The following is an 18,061-nucleotide window of genomic DNA, read 5'->3' as shown; positions in this document are numbered from 1 at the left end:
GTGTGGGTCTGAGAGGTCATTGCCCCGTGACCTGGCCGGGGGTCATGTGGGCAGCCGTGGTGGCGAGTGTCTTGTTGTGGCCGCGGTGGTCAGTGTCGGAGGCTGCAGGAGCTGGCCGCCCGCTGCCCGTCACTGGTCACCCTCAGGACAGGAGGCCGGGGGTTGGCCCAACACCGTCAAAGGCGGGGCCATGGGCGGAACTAGGGGCGGGACATGCGGGGCCAGGGGCGGGACATGCGGGCCAGCGGGCCACTCAGCGCATGCGCATAGCGTGCAGCACTGTACGGTGCGCGTGCGCGGGCCGGCGCGGGGCCGTCGCAGCCTCAGCGTCCCTGGCAAGACATTCGCGTGTGGGCCTGGCTGGCGTGCGGAGGCGCCGGGAGACCCAGTGGAACAGTGATGCATGGACGCTACCACCCACGCTGTCCACCTCTAACCGGCGACGTTAGCAGATCAGTGTAAATCAGTGGCTTAAAGTCAAGACTGATCAGAATGTGTGAGCTTCGGTGGCCAACTTTGTAGGCTGTGTAGCGGCTTTGGCCTCGTGTGGTAGTCCCATATACCATACGTGGTCAGTGTTAGGGCGTGATACTCTACTGCTTCATCTTCAGCACTTCAGCACCAATTCGCCTCAGAGTAAGCATTGTTCGCAAGTTTTATTGGATAGTTATATATAGTTATAACGTAGAAAGTTCGTAGGCCACGAGGAACGGGAAAGTCAGCAGTCTTTTGGAAGGGGGGTGAGGGGGGCGTAGCGCCGGCGCGCAGTGGTTATTGCGCAGGTCCGTAACACCCCCTAGTGAGCTCTCATTGGTTCTGCCAGACTCCGCTTGTTAATTGGTAGTAATTTTTGGAAATTAAACAAGTGGAGAGGATCGCTTGAACTGGGTTATGTTCGGCAACCCCGCGTCGGCCATTTTGTATAGTGAGGGAGTCAGGTGATGGCGGAGGCGGCGGCGTAGGCCTGGTTTCCGCCACCCGCCTGCCATCTCCAGCCGCCCTCGCCTCTAATGATCATCAGTCCGCCTATCCAAGCCCATAAATGTCCCCCTACATTCCCACCCTCGTACCAGTGCAATCCGGAAGTAGACCCGACCTAACCTCTCATTTCCCAGCAACTTTTGTCACAGTCTTAGTGTTTAGGCTCCGTCGTGTCTTGGGAAGGAAGTGGAGTTGCACATTCACTTAGAATCCCACTGCATCTTAATGCATCAAGCCTCACGACCTCACCCCCACTGAACTGGTGAGAGCTGTGTTCGAGTGATGTGGAATTTCCTTTAATTCAAACTTCGATCTGTGATTCAGCGTATGACAAGATACGACTTGCTATGCAATGTTAAGGAGGTTGCGTTTAGCTGTGCGGCGAGAAGTATAGCTAACTTTATCCTAAGTCCCGACGCATATCTTTGTTGATAGAGTCAAATTTATCTTTAGTTTTCCATATGTCAGTATGAAAGATTTTAGTGACTCAGGCAAGTCGAAATGGAAAGTCACTTTTCGTGATTTTGGGTTTCTTTTAAAGCGTATTCTGTTGACTCATAACGAAGTTGGGGCTCCAGTTTGTGGCCTGACAGTGCAAGCGATGGATCCTGTTGCCAGGCTTGGACGGGGGTGAAATGATGGAAATAGTGAAACCTGTTTCGTTCCTGCATAGCAAGTTCTTGGAGTGTTATTCACGTAAAATGACAGAATGACAAATCACTGTCACTGCTTCAACTGGGATGCCACTGTAATTTCTGAAGCTTGAGACCACTATGAGTGCTTTAAGTTGTAGACGACTGTGTTATCTGAAGCTTGAGGCCACTGTGTTATTTAAAGCTCATGGCCACTGTGATTTCTGAAGCTTGTGGCCACTGTGATATCTGAAGCTTGTGGCCACTGTGATATCTGAAGCTTGAGGTCACTATGACTACCTTAAGTTGTAGGCTACTTTGGGACTATTGGGACTGTTTTGAGCATAAGACCACTGAAACTTAAGGTCACCCGGACTGCTGTAAGCACGAAACCACTGTGATATATGTCAAGCCGAAAGTGAACATGACTGCTTTAAGCTGGAGGAAACCGCGTTATCTGAAGCTGCAAGACCTGACGATCGAGGTAGATAGATGCTGGTTATCACCGCGATTTTTTTCAAGCAGGGGTATGTTTATGACGGAGTTGATTCTTGTGGCATTTTGAGAACGAAGGTGACAGTATCCTAAGTCGATCAGTGGCTTATGAAATGTGTCGCTAATTATTGAAGTTGAAAGTCAGTGAAAGCCATTTGCTTGCTAGAAGCAAGTCACTGTCTGCAGAAGTTGAGAATCAATGCTTACATAAGCTAGCAGTAGCTTGCTGCAGAAGTAAACGTTGCGGAATCTCGAAGTAAACGTTACAAAGTCTGGGAATAAATGTTGCAGAAGTTGGGAATAAATGTTGCAGAAGCTGGGAATAAACGTTATTGAATCTGGGAATAAACTTTATTGAATCTGGGGAGTAATTATTGAATTTGGGAGTGAAGGTTGTTAAATCTTTGGGGGGGGGGGAGGTAAAGAATGGAATATTTGGGGATAAACATTATTGAATCTGGGAGTTAAGTTAACGTTATTGAATCACTAAGTTAACGTTCTTGAATCTGGGAGTGAAAGTTCTTTTGTATTAAACTATACACCTAGAAGTTTTTTTCTTGTTTCTTTCTGGGTTTATTTTTCTTGACGGTCAATGGTGAAAAACTGTAAATTACAGAAGACATTCTGATGAAGGGAAGTAAATTCTTGACTTGTTGTATTTCTATACTGTGAACAACAGGGGTTTATTTTGGCTATTTTTTCACAGCAGCACTTTATCTTAGGCCTACAGACACAGACACAGACACAGACACATACACACGCACACACACACACACACATACACACACACACACACACACACACACACACACACACACACACACACACACACACACACACACACACACACACACACACACACATATACAAAAAACAGTCAGACATGGTGGCGAGAGTTGGAGTGAGTTGAGCGCAGGTCTCCTGCTGACGAACACTTGTATTTCATCATGCTCCTCCCAACAAAAAAGAGAAAAAGTCAGAAAAGGATACCAAAATATAGGTGTAGTGTGTGTACATCACCTCTGCGGATATTGGATACGTGACGCTGACATATATTTTAGGAGAACCAAATCATTTCTAACTGCATGAAAGCCATACAAACACACACACATACACGCATTCCCCATTCATATATATATATATATATATATATATATATATATATATATATATATATATATATATATATATATATATATATATATATATACATATATATATATATATATATATATATATATATATATATATATATATATATATATATATATACATATATATATATATATATATATATATATATATATATATATATATATATATATATATTATATATATGTATATATGTATATATATATATGCATATATATATATATATATATATATATATATATATATATATATATATATATATATATGCATATATATATATATATATATATACATATATATATATATATATATATATGCATATATATATGTATATATATATATGTCTATATATATATATATATATATATATATATATATATACATATATATATATATATATATTTATATATATATATATATATATATATATATATTTATATATATATATATATATATATATATATATATATATATATATATATATATGTACATATATATATATGTACATATATATATGTACATATATATATGATATATATATATGATATATATATATACATATATATATATATATATATATATTTATATATATATATATATATATATATATATATATATATATATATATATATATATATATATATATATATATATATATATGCACAAGCTTTTGTTTGGCTTTTCTTTAGGTGTGAGTACACACCACTGGAATACTTCAACGGGATGTTGCACAGGCTCCCACACGGGAGACAGGCAAATGCCAGGGTATGCACACACCTTGCTTTGTTCACACAGCTCGTGACTCGCTGACTAGTAGTGCCTTTTAGTGCAGATGGCATCGTCCTTTCTTCCTGTCTTCTGGCGGCGTCGGCACTCCTCGTCGTAAGTGTCGCTGGCCCTCTCGACGCTACAGAGCGCCCTCGCCGTCTCCTCCGCCCCCCATCATCGACGGAGATAATTTCTTCTCTTTTTACAATATAACTTGATCGGCAACAGATAGTTTTTTTTAAGGGGTGGGGGGAGAGGCAGGCTGTGGCTGGCAAGCAAGACACCAAGGTCCGCACGGTCGTTGAGTTTATCCTTGTATTACGTAAGCAAGAAATTGAAGCGATACTTATACAATGATGAATTTAGTGCTTCCTGATTGGGGTGCGGCCATCAAATTGCATAAGTAATGTATGTTTAGTCACGGATTAATATATGTTTTTTCCTTAAATCAAGAAATGAAATTATATTTAATATTAGCTATCTTTATTTTTGAGACTACTGAATTATTTACTAGACTATAAAAAAGGAAAAATTCTCTCCATTTGCATATAATAATCCACAAAGATCTCGATTATTTATCACGTAATTAAAATAAAGAGGTAGTGATATAGAATAAATCGTAGTATATATATATATATATATATATATATATATATATATATATATATATATATATATATATATATATATATTTATATATATATATATATATATATATATATATATATATATATATATATACTTTATATTATTGAAAGACTAGCATAACATCGAGCTGAAATTGCGGTCATTCCCGTTAATCCTGGGACTCTGACTTACGCCATACTTGCCTGGCCTTTACCAAGCAACTAGAGAGCAGTGACCAGATCCACTCACCCATGAGCTCCTTAATATGGAAGGATAATTTCAACCATCACTTGCTACTTCATCCCGGTAGCCAGTATGATGTTGGGACTTGAAGGAATATTTCACCATGCGCGAGCACATACACATAACATAGGCATGGTTTTAGGTTTATTCAAAGATTCGTATACCATCGAGTTTATATTACGTGCAATCTTTCCCAAAAGTCTAAATACTTTCAATTTTATGAGTAATATAATACGTTTTTATTTTTTCCATAAAAACATTGAGGAAAGATTTCGAGGATCAGAATGTTATGGAAAGAATTTTTTAGTTATTTCTATGTAGCGTTACAGCGAATTATTAAAATGTTTAAAATCGATGCCAACTCTAAACACTGTAATGGTTACTTAAAAATGCGCGTGTTTTATCCCAGCTTGAGTTACGAGTGTTCTATCCCAGCTTGAGTTAACCCTTCTTGAGTTACACTGATCTCAAGCCATCAGCTTTGTTCACACATGGATGATAGTATGTGTGATCTACCCAGACTGTAACGTGACTCTCCTCTCCGCTTGTAGCTCTTGAAGAGAATGGGTCGTCTTGATGCCCATGGAAGAGGCAGGAGCCAAGGAATTGAAGCTACCCTAACCTTTCCTGGATAAAACCCATGCGCTGTATGATCCCTATCATAATAATAATAATAATAATAATAATAATAATAATAATAATAATAATAATAATAATAATAAAGGTAAACCTTCACACGTCAATGTTTTCACTGCTCCTGCCTCACTTTTTCCTTTTTTTTTTGTCTTAGTTTCGGTCATTTCATTTACTAAATGTGCTTTAAGACCTTCGTTAACAGTTTTTTTGTGATTCTGATTTCATCATTCTGTCACTATGCTTTCACTGCTCATTCATTCATTCTGCTTTCACCATTCTTTCTAGCTCCTCTCACCATTCCCTCGCCAGTCACACTGTTCACACTATTTATACATTGTTCACACCATTTGTACACTCTTCACAGTTTCTTTCAAAACTTTCACTTCTTTCACTATTCTTCTCTTCCTTTACTGCTCACACTATTCCTTATGATTTTTTTGGCCTTCATACTTCCTTTATTTCGCTCTTTTCTTCGACTATTTCCATATTTTTTGTTTTTGTTTAGTTTTGACTGTTGCTATAGAGTATTTTTTTTTATTTTTCCCCTTACCCATTACTCTGTAACTCCCTTAACTCCGCTTACTCAGTCCTGATTACCTACCATTGATCAGGTGCTCTTTGACTCCCGCGGGTTTAGCGCTTCCCCTTGAATATACCTAAAATTTTCGTATAGTAATATAACTATTTTTTAAATACCATATCCTATTATCATATCTTTATTTTGTACATTAATAATTTTGTGTTACATAAATATATATATATATATATATATATATATATATATATATATATATATATATATATATATATATATATATATATATATATGTATATATATATATATATATATATATATATATATATATATATATATATATATATATATATATATATATATATATATATATATATGTGTGTGTGTGTGTGTGTGTGTGTGTGTGATAAAGTTACCAAGTTCATATACGACGTAATTTTGATATCTTTCTGCTAAGTTATGCCCTGAAATTATTTCTTGCCTGTGCATGCTGATGCATCTTGATTCTCAGATAGTTACCAACTGTGCGACAGTTCTTGAGTGACCGCAGGTGACGTTACCTATCCGCTGGTAATCGCTCATCTACTCTTAACATCTTGTATCTTCTGTGACATTGCATCTGGTCTGGTAATTATTCTCGTGCATTGATAACTTACGTACCCACACTTGATAATCTACTCCGAGACAATTATCCACCTCGTGGTAATTTTATACCAGCTCTGATAATTGAACACCTTCACTCTGATAATTGGGCACCTTCACTGTCGGAAAATTATTACGTCCCGGGGATAATTTTCAATCCTCCTCCGTGATAATTACTTCAACCTCTATGCAAGTGGGGTTACAACAAGCCGACGGCTGCTTCAGTCGGAAATCTCTACCAAACCCAACTCAGGTTGTGGTGGAAGGTCCTGGTGCAGCGAGGAAACATGAGTTTATAGATTGAATGGTACACGTTTTTTCCAGCTCCAAGTATGTTGTGAACATAGTCCTTAGACCGAAACACTTCCATAATAAACTGTAACAAGTGTTTTAAACACTTGTCTTTAGACACAGCTTGATGGGTTGAGATACCAAGTTGTCACCACAAACTCGGGTTGTTAATGTACTGTTTGTTGGGTCAGCGTCACTGTAAGAAATGATTTAGTAATATGAAAATCAATAAGGAAAATAATCGCTTAGAAAATTTTTGAGCTATTTTTGACCAAATAAAAAATATCAGTTCATTTAAACACACACAAACACACACACACACAAACACACACACACACACACACACACACACACACACACACACACTCACACACACACACACACACACACACACACACACACACACACACACACATATGTATATATATATATATATATATATATATATATTATATATATCGGTGTGTGAATATCTCTAAATAATAAACATTATTTTAGACAATAAAGCATTTTTGTACTACTATATAAATAAAATTTGACAATAATTACCAACACGTAATTGGCAGCACTTGTTGTTATTTTATTAATATTATTACTACTATTGTTATTATTGTTATTAATATTATATTAAAAGAAACAGAAAACTCCTATTGGTCCTATTGAATCAATAAACCTAAACGTAGTAAGCAAAATCCAAGTATTAATAAAGCCGAGTTTCGCATTCTTTGTTACAAAAATATTCTTAGGTAAATGTGCGTACAGTTTGTAATAGAAACTAATTGCTAATTCATGGATGTATATACTTTAGGTTTTACACGAGAAATATTCCAGTATTTTGTCAGTATTCACAACCAGTCTATATATATATATATATATATATATATATATATATATATATATATATATATATATATATATATATATGTGTGTGTGTGTGTGTGTGTGTGTGTGTGTGTGTGTGTGTGTGTGTCTGTGTGTGTGTGTGTGTGTGTGTGTGTGTGTGTGTGTGTGTGTGTGTGTGTATCGTGCCAAATAGGTAGAACTTGCGGTTTTGGCTTAAATAGTATCCCCCTTCTTGCCGAATAAGGCATGCGAAAAATTTTTATGCAATAATTTCACAAAAATTATTCCGAACCTAACGAAAAAAATTTATTTCATTTTGTTTGTTTATTATTAAATAAATGCAAACCTAACTAAAATATATTTAGTTGGATTAGGTTAAATTAAATTACGCTTGTTATAATAAGGTTAGGTAAGTTTTCTAAGGTTCTTTTGATACAAAATTATTAATTTTTACTTTAACCTAAAGGAAAAAAATATGTCCTTAAACGTACAAGAGAAAATTTTAGAAAGGACTTACTTTTAAATGAGCTCTTGCTAATTGACCAATTTTACTTATTCGGCACACACACACACACTCACACACACATATATACATATATATATATATATATATATATATATATATATATATATATATATATATATATATATATATATATATATATATATAAATATATATGTATGTATGTATGTATGTATGTATATATTTGACAAAGATATACCGTAAAATAAATCCGAATTAATGACGTTGTGAAAGAATTCATCTGAAAAATGCATTAATCTCAAGAGGTTTTAGTTTGGAAAAGCGAGTGTCGGAGTTGGGAGTCATCTCACCCGCACTCCCTGGACACAGCCTGGATATCCCGGAACAAGCAGAGATATCCAAGACCCGCATGATCATCCAGGGCACGTGCAAGATACTCGCAAGACACACATGTGGGTCCACAAGGAGCCATGGTAGCCGAGAACAATTGGCGGCGGCACTAAAGCACTGGCGGGACGCTGCTGGCTTAAAGCTGCAGTGTTAATGAAGGGAATATTGATCAGCGGCAGCTTCCGTGCCCCTAAGTTCCGTTTTGCAGTTTGCCGTTTTCTTGAAGAGCCGCTTCAGTGTTCTTGTTTTCTCTCTGGATTGTGTTGTATTTACTCTCCCCCCTCCCTTTCCCCGACGCGCTAAACTCGTGTGGATAGAACTTGTTTCTCAATGGAACCTTTCCTGTTCCACAAAATTTTTGTTAATATATGTGGCTGTTTTTTACTTTGCAATATATATATATATATATATATATATATATATATATATATATATATATATATATATATATATATATATATATATATATATATATATATATATATATGTATATATATATATATATATATATATATATATATATATATATATATATATATATATATATATAGATATAGATAGATAGGTAACACTTAACTGGGTATAGACGGTGAGTTTTTTTAATGGCGACAATTGGTTTTTAACTTTCTGTTTATTTATTTTGTCTTGTTTGTCGGTTTTCTGTACTCTCTTTTGCTTATTTATCTGGTGTTGTGATGCTGGTGTGGGTTCCCAGACGAGACGTGAGGTAGTGTGAAGATTGGAGAAACAATTAGATAACTTAAACTGATTCTGTAGGTACTGTTATGTGACTTAAGCTGTGTACTGCAACAACTTTTCAAAAACAACAATATCTACACCATCCCAACATCAAGAACCATGTCAACAACGAAAACCATGCCATCACAACACCAGCCACACCAACACAACAACAGAAACAACAGCCACACCATCACAACAAGAGCCATACCATCACAACAACAACAGCCACATTGTCGCAACAGCAACCGCACCATCATAACACTAACAATCACATCATCACAACAACAAAAGCCTCACCGTCACAGTAACAAAAACTACTACACCATCACAACAACAAATATTATACCATTACAACTACAGCAACCACACTATGACAACAACAGCCACATTATCACAACAACCACACCATCACAATAGCTCCATTATTATAACAGCCACACCATCACAACAACAACTATAGCATCACAACATCACAACCACACCATCACAACGACAACCATACCATCACAACAGAAACCCCACCATTACAACACTATCAACCATCTCAACAACAATAACCACCCCGTGACAACAATCATCACCACTACCAATATAACTACCACACCGTCACCACACTACCACCACACCATCACCACACTACCACCACACCATCACCACACCACCACCACACCATCACCACACTACCACCACACCATCACCACACTTCCACCTCACCATCAAACCATCCTGATGATAGTTCCATTCCTTCTTGGTGATACTTCCATTGCTTCCTAGTGATAGGTTCCTTTTTTCCCACTGATAGTCCATTGCTACCTAGTGATAGTTCCATTGCTTCCTAGTCATAGTTCCATTGCTACCTAGTGATAGTTCCATTGCTTCCTAGTGATAGTTCCATTGCTTCCTAGTGATAGTTTCCTAGTGATAGGCTCATTGTTTCCTGGTGACAGGTTCATTGTTTACTGGTGACAGGTTCATTGTTTCCTGGTGACAGGTTCATTGCTTCCTGGTGATAGGTTCATTGCTTTATGGTGATAGGTAAAAATTGTGTTTTTACTAGTTAGCACAAAACTAGTGGTAATTGCACCGGTAGTTTGGGTGTTAAGGGGTCACAATGGGGTGTAGAAGTCACAAAAGTTGTAGTCACAATGATGGTATATAAGTCACAATGGTGATTGAGGACAGTGTTAGGTAGTGTTCCGGTTACCTTTTTCCAAGCTTCTACACTTGTGCTGGCATCAATTCCGATATCTATTGGTAGTAGAGTGAAAAGTCTTGGACCATGGGTGTGCCGGTGGCTTACCACTGGGCCCATTTTGTGTTTCCTCCCATATCACTCACTCCAGTACGTTCTTGTGGTAGTGAGTTGATTATGGACCTGGCCCTCAGGTATCTGCCTTGGATATTTTATCAGGTATCTTTCTGTTCTCCAGTGGTGGTGTGATGGTAGTTAGCTATGGTGGTGTGATGTTAGTAGTTATGATGGTTGTGGTATGCAGGCATCAGTTATGGCGGTGGTGGTGGTGAATTGAAAGTATTCATGGCGGTTGTGTGATGGTAGCAGTTATGGTGGTGGTTGTGTGATGGTAACAGTTACGGTGGTGGTTGAGTGATGGTAGCAGTTATGGTGGTGGTTGTGTGATGGTAGCAGTTATTTTGGTGGTTGTGTGAAGGTAGCAGTTATGGTGGTGTGGCTGTAGCAGTTATGATGATGGCAGTGGTGTAATGGTAGTAATTATGGTGGTGGTGTAACTGGTAATAATTTTGAGGTGGCAGTGTTAGTATGGGTGTTGGTACTGTGATGATAGTTAAAGTAGTAGTAGTGCTAGTATGGTGATAATTATGATGCTGGTCATGGTGATGGTAGTGGTGATGATGTAATGGTGGTAATGGTAATCGTGGTAGTAATGGAAACAGTGGTAGCGATGGTAATGATGGTAGTGATGGTAATGGAAGTCTTGACAGTAATGGTGTAGTGATGGTAATGGTGGTGGTGATGGTAATGGTAGTAGTGATGGCAATAGTAGTAGTAGTGATAGTAATAGTATTATTATTATTATTATAATCAAGGGGGAAGCGCTAAACCCGTAGGATTATACAGCGCCCAGGGGAGGGGGGATGTGGAAAGCATTCAGGCTTAATTCGGGGAACTGGAGCACAGATCCAATTCCCTAAATCAAGAGCCCCTCACCAACATCAAGGAGCCTTCCATGAGGGGATAGTAATAGTAGCAGTGGTGATATTTATGATGATCACAGTGGTGATGCTATGGTAGTAGTTATAATGACGGTAGTGGTGTGATGGTAGTAATTATGATGGTGGTAGAGGTGATGTGATGGTAGTAGTTATAATGACGGTAGTGATGTGATGGTAGTAATTATGATGGTGGTAGAGGTGGTGTGATGGTAGTAGTTATGGGGTGGTAGTGGTGGTGTGATGGTAGTAGCCATGATGGTGGTAATGGTGGTGTGATGGGAGTATTTATGATGGTGGTAGTAGTGATGTGATGGTAGTATTTATGATGGTGGTAGTGGTGTGATGGTAGTATTTATGATGGTGGTAGTGGTGGTGTGATGGTAGTATTTATGGTGGTGGTAGTGGTGGTGTGATGGTAGTATTTATGATGGTGGTAGTAGTGATGTGATGGTAGTATTTATGATGGTGGTAGCGGTGTGGTGGTAGTATTTATGATGGTGGTAGTGGTGTGATGGTGGTAGTGGTGGTGTGATGGTAGTATTTATGGTGGTGGTAGTAGTGGTGTGATGGTAGTATTTATGATGGTGGTAGTGGTGTGATAGTAGTGTTTATGATGGTGATAGTGGTGTGATGGTAGTATTTATGATGGTGGTAGTGGTGTGATGGTAGTATTTATGATGGTGGTAGTAGTGGTGTGATGGTAGTATTTATAATGGTAGTAGTGGTGTGATGGTAGTATTTATGATGGTGGTAGTATTTATGATGGTGGTAGTGGTGTGATGGTAGTGTTAATGATGGTGGTAGTGGTGTGATGGTAGTATTTATGATGGTGGTAGTGGTGTGATGGTAGTATTTATGATGGTGGTAGTGGTGTGATGGTAGTATTTATGATGGTGGTAGTGGTGTGATGGTAGTGTTAATGATGGTGGTAGCGGTGTGGTGGTAGTATTTATGATGGTGGTAGTGGTGTGGTGGTAGTATTTATGATGGTGGTAGTGGTGTGATGGTAGTATTTATGATGGTGGTAGTGGTGGTGTGATATTAGTATATATGATGGTGGTAGTGATCTGATAGTAGCTATAATAGTGGTAATGGTGGTGTGATGGTAGTAGTTATGATGGTGATGGTAGTAATCATGGTTTTATGGTAGTTTAGCTGTGATGTGATTATAAACGCAATTGTGGTAGTATGGGTGTTGGTACTGTGATGATAGTTAACTTAGTGGTAATGCTAGTATGGTTATAATTATGATACCAGTCATGGTGATGGTAGTGGTGATGGTAATGGCGGTAGTGATGGTAATGGTGGAAGTAATGGAAATGGTGGTAGCGATGGTAATGATGGTAATGGTAGTCTTGCCTTTATTGGTAGTAGTGATGGTAATGGTGGTGATGGTAATGGTGGTGATGGTAATGGTGGTAGTGATGGTAAGGGCAGAAGAGATGGTAATAGTAGCAGTGATGGTAGTGATGGTAATGGTGATTACCGTCAACAATGGTTACAACATCCTGCTCAGATCACTTTGTCCTGATTTACGACCTGTTACCAGCGCTGCTGTAACGCTGTCGGTGTTTGTAGCTGCGGTTATGGTTACCAGGTACTGTAGTGATGGTCGTGGTGGTGGGGGTGGTGGTACTGTTTCTGCGGTGGTAATGAGGGAAGGGGGGGTTGCGTTGTAGTAGTGTTGTTGTGGCGGTTGTGGCTGTGGAGTGATTGTGGTAGCAGTTATGGAAATTTTCCAGTGCAGTGACTACAGCAGTGACCACTGCAGTGACCACAGCGGTGACTACTACAGTGACTACAGCAGTGACCACAACAGTGCCACAATAGTTACTACCGCAGTGACCATAGCAGTGACTACCGCAGTGACCACAACAGTGACTACCGCAGTGACCACATCAGTGACCACAGTGACTACCGCAGTGGCTACCGCAGTGACCACAACAGTGACGAAATTCGTCTCTGAGAGCTGATGAGTTAGTGACAACCAAATGACTGACAGCGTCATTCTGTGATCCTGGTGGTAGTGGTGGTGGTGGTAGTGGTGGTGGTGATGGTGGTTGTGGTGGTGGTAGTGGTGGTGATGGTGGTAGTGGTGGTGATGGTGGTAGTTGTGATGGTGGTGGTAACGGTGGTGATAATTGTATCGGTGGTGATGGTGGCAGTGATGGTGGTAGTGGTGGTGATGGTGGTAGTGATGATGGTAGTGGTGGTGATGGCGGCAGTGGAGGTGATGGTAGTTGTAGTGATGGTATTGGTGATGATGGTAGTGGTGGTGATGGTGGTGGTGGTGATGGTAGCGGAAATGATGGTGGCAGTGGTGGTGATGGTGGCAGTAGTGGAGATAGTGGTTGTGTTGATGGCGATAGTAGTGGAGATGGTAGTTGTGGAGGAGACAATGGTATTAGTAGTGACTGTTGTAGACTTACTATCTACACTGTGGTGATGATGGTAGTTATTGTGATGATGATGGTAGTTGCTGTGGTGATGATGGTAGCTCTTTTGGTGATTGTGATGTTGGTATTTGTGGTGATCGTAATGGCGGTTGCGGTGATGGTGGGGGTAGTGGTGGTTATTGTGATGATAGTGGTGGTGGTGGTGGTGACTGTGATGGTAGTAGTGGTGATGACCTGCTGTCCTGCGCTACAACGCTTCATTGTGATGCTCAGCCATGATCCTGAACAGGCGTTCTGTTGTGCTGCGCTCTGGCGTTGCGCAGTCATTCTCCGCGAGAGTGCTGCGCAGTAATTCCGCGCAATAGTGCTGTGCAGCAGCACCCGCCGTTCTGTGGCGCTGCGCAGTGGCGTTGCGCCTCAGCTGAGCATGGAGGCGCTGCGCACTAGACATAACTGTGCTGTGCTGCGTTGTGACGCTGCGCTGTGGTAGTGCTGCGTGGAGGCTGCTGCGTTGGGATGCTGTGGTGATACAAGGCTTGATCATTTAGGGAGGGTGCAGTGGGTGAGGATCCCAGTTACTCGGGTGCAGTGTGTAGCGAAGGTGAGGGTGATAGACCTCCACTGTGTGTAGCAACAGTGGGTTGTGATAGTTCTCCACTGTATAACAGGAGTGGGGTGTAACGTGCTTTCACTGAGTGATAACCCCCACTGTGTAACAGGAGTGGGGTGTAATGCGTTGAGAGATAGGCAGTGTTACACCTAGTTACGCCCTTATAACATCCACAGCAGAAGCGGTGCTGGCAGTGACAGGGAAGTGATCAGTGCAAGCAGGGAAGTACAAGACACTCGTTGCAGAACGAGGTTTTGTCCATACACGTTTTGCTCGGCGATAAAACTCTACCAAGTGCGAAACGTTGCCCCAATAGTTTATTGTAATCGTCTAACAGCAAGAGTGCCTGTCGGCTGCTGGATGTTGATACAGCAGCTGTTATCTTCACTGGCGTTATGAGTGAGCACCAGTGAACTCACTGGCGTTAACCAGTGAGCACCACGAACAGTGACCGTCACACTGGCATTACCAGTGAGCACCACGAACAGTTCACACTGCCTTTACCAGTGGACACCACGAACAGTGACTGTCACGCTGGAGTTAACAGTGAGCGCCACCAACAGTGTCACGCTGGCTTTACCAGTGAACACCATCAACAGTTACTGACACACTGTCGTTACCAGTGAGCACCACCAACAGTGACTATCTCAGTTCCACCGTCACCAGCAACGCCCACGTCACCGTCACCACCGTCACCATCACCACCAGCGTCACCATCACTCCCCAACGTCACCATCACTCCCCAACGTCACCATCACCACCAACGTCACCAGAAAGTGACACTGAAGGAACAGGAACTACATGCTGTTAACACCAGAAGAACGGTCACCACCGCATTCTTTATCACCAACACTCCTTGAATACTTCACCCTTACCACTGCCATGCTTCTCCAACACCACCACCACCATAATCACTACTAACACCACCATCACCGTCACTACCAACAACAACAACAGTACCAGAGAGAGAGAGAGAGAGAGAGAGAGAGAGAGAGAGAGAGAGAGAGAGAGAGAGAGAGAGAGAGAGAGAGAGAGAGAGAGAGAGAGAGAGAGAGAGAGAGAGAAAGAGAGACTGACTCTCTACCACCCCCACGAAGGGTCGTGTTTCACTACCACCACCACGCTTGCCACTACCCCACATCTACCGCTACACGCCCGGTATTCCTGCTACCGGTCTCCCGCAGTTTAGTGTCACATGTAGCATATCGTCAAAAAAAAAAAAATAACATGTTCCAGATATTTACATAAGAACTGCTAACTGAGTTTATATCTTCCACTGTTACCATAACTGGCTATGGTCAAAGCTGACTTCATGCAGTGTTGGTAATGCTGCTGCTACAACTCCCTCTCCTGTGGTTCCTAGTGGTAAATTGTATGGCTATATTTTTAGCATTTTTCTACAACTATTGTTGTTATTAGTGCTAATGGAATCACTGAGACTATTACTAATACAGCTGTAACTACTACTACAACTCCTACTACTACAACAATTACATAACTACTACTACTACTATACTGCTACTTCTATTGCCACTACTACTGCTATTATTTAAAAACAATTACTGTTATTACTACTACTATTTAAAAGCCACAGTTATTACCTCTTAAACATGAGTTGCAACATTACAACAACAGCTACTAATATTGCAAGTACTACTACTACATCAAATACTTAAAAAAAAACGACTAAAGTTGCGACTACTACTTCAGATGAAGCTTTTCATTACATAGAGAATTCTTAGAGATATCTCACAGATATCTTAGAGATGTCTTAGAGATATCTTCCACCTGCCAGACATTTATGTAGAAAATTTTATTTAATCACCGAATATATCTTCCAATTTGGGAAACCACTTCCATACAAATTATCGTACCTGCATTTATGCATGAATGTTGTGTGAAGAGAGATATATGTTATTCTCAGTTAGGTTAGGTTAATATATATATATATATATATATATATATATATATATATATATATATATATATATATATATATATATATATATATATATATATATATATATATATATATATATATATATATATGTGTGTGTGTGTAAAACAACCACTGTGAAAGAATAGTGAAATTCCAAGTGCTTTCGTGACTTCTCACTTTATCAAGGAACTATGAAAACAATACATCAATGGAAGGCATATAAAGGGTCAAGACTATACCTCACCATCACATCCCACATCAAAGCAACACCTGATGCGTGATGACACCCGACTCATAAGAAAGGAGGAACACTGCAGCAGGCACGTTGGCCAGTACTAGGCACGTCCTTCGCAATCCATCCCACTAACAAAATATTTGCCCAACCCTAGTACTCTACCCAAGAATTGAGGTTTATTATTTGTTTAATGTATTATTAAATTCTTCCCAAATTTTATTAATTATAAATGAATCTAATTTCTAGAAACAAAAGGAAATACTCATTTTAATTTCAAAACTGCTTTTTATGAAACATGATTAAATTATATTCCTGTCGACCATGGACTTGCTTCATACAACTTTCTCAGCCTTATGAAAATCAATTGGATGGTTAAAATATCTCACATGAATAAACAGAGCATTAGAACCTTTTCCAGTTCTAATGCTATATTCATTTTGTTTTAATCTTAGTTCGAGACTTTTACCAGTTTGACCGTAATGAACTTTATCGCAAATTTTACAAGGAATCTTATAGACACATCCGTCAGCATTTTGGGGGGATTTTTTTATCAAAAGTTTTTTTTTTACTATATCAGGATTTTTAAATACAACTTTGATATTCAAAGTCTTAAGAAGAGAAGGCATATCAACCAAGTTTTCATGGTAAGGGAGAACCAACATATATTTAGTTGAATAAGGCTGGTTGTCCCTTTTTGGATTGTAAAAAGTATTTCTAGCAATTTTAAAAGATTTATCAATTACGTTTCTTGGGTACTTCAGATCATTAACTATTTCATAAATTTTGGATATTTCTTCATCTATGAACTCTGGACTACAAATACGTAAAGCTCTCAAAAACATTGATGAGAAAACAGACAGTTTAACTCTATCTTGATGTGAAGAATAATAGTGGACATAGGAACAGTTATTTGTAGGTTTTCTGTAAATTTTAAATTTAAAGTCATTGTTACTCTTAATAATTAAAACATCTAGAAAAGCCAATAAATTATTTTCTTCAAACTCAACAGTGTAGTTTATAGAAAGGGCTAAGCTATTTAATTTAACAAGGAAATGGTTTATATCTACATTCTTAGGCATAAGACACAAAATATAGTTTTTATAGTTACTTGATAATGTGAGAAGTCACGAAAGCGAGTGGAATTTCACTATTCTTTCACATTGGTTGTTTTGCATATTCTGATATCACCTGTTTACTGTGATCTTATTGCATATTATATATATATATA

At 39.1% G+C, this 18,061-nt stretch overlaps 1 long non-coding RNA gene across 2 annotated transcripts in view; it reads left to right on the top strand.

Moving 5' to 3' along the window:
* Window positions 1-359: 359 nt before the first annotated feature.
* The window catches only part of LOC138852313 (uncharacterized), a 149,078-nt gene continuing 131,376 nt past the window's right edge, over window positions 360-18,061 (top strand). For both annotated transcript variants that reach the window (XR_011391642.1, XR_011391643.1), the window contains exon 1: window positions 360-636. This is a non-coding gene — a long non-coding RNA (uncharacterized lncRNA). The remainder of the gene's footprint in view (window positions 637-18,061) is intronic.

The sequence above is a fragment of the Cherax quadricarinatus genome, chromosome 6, assembly GCF_038502225.1.
Source record: "Cherax quadricarinatus isolate ZL_2023a chromosome 6, ASM3850222v1, whole genome shotgun sequence".
Lineage (NCBI taxonomy): Eukaryota > Metazoa > Arthropoda > Malacostraca > Decapoda > Parastacidae > Cherax > Cherax quadricarinatus.
This window is presented reverse-complemented; position numbering and strand designations above follow the sequence as displayed.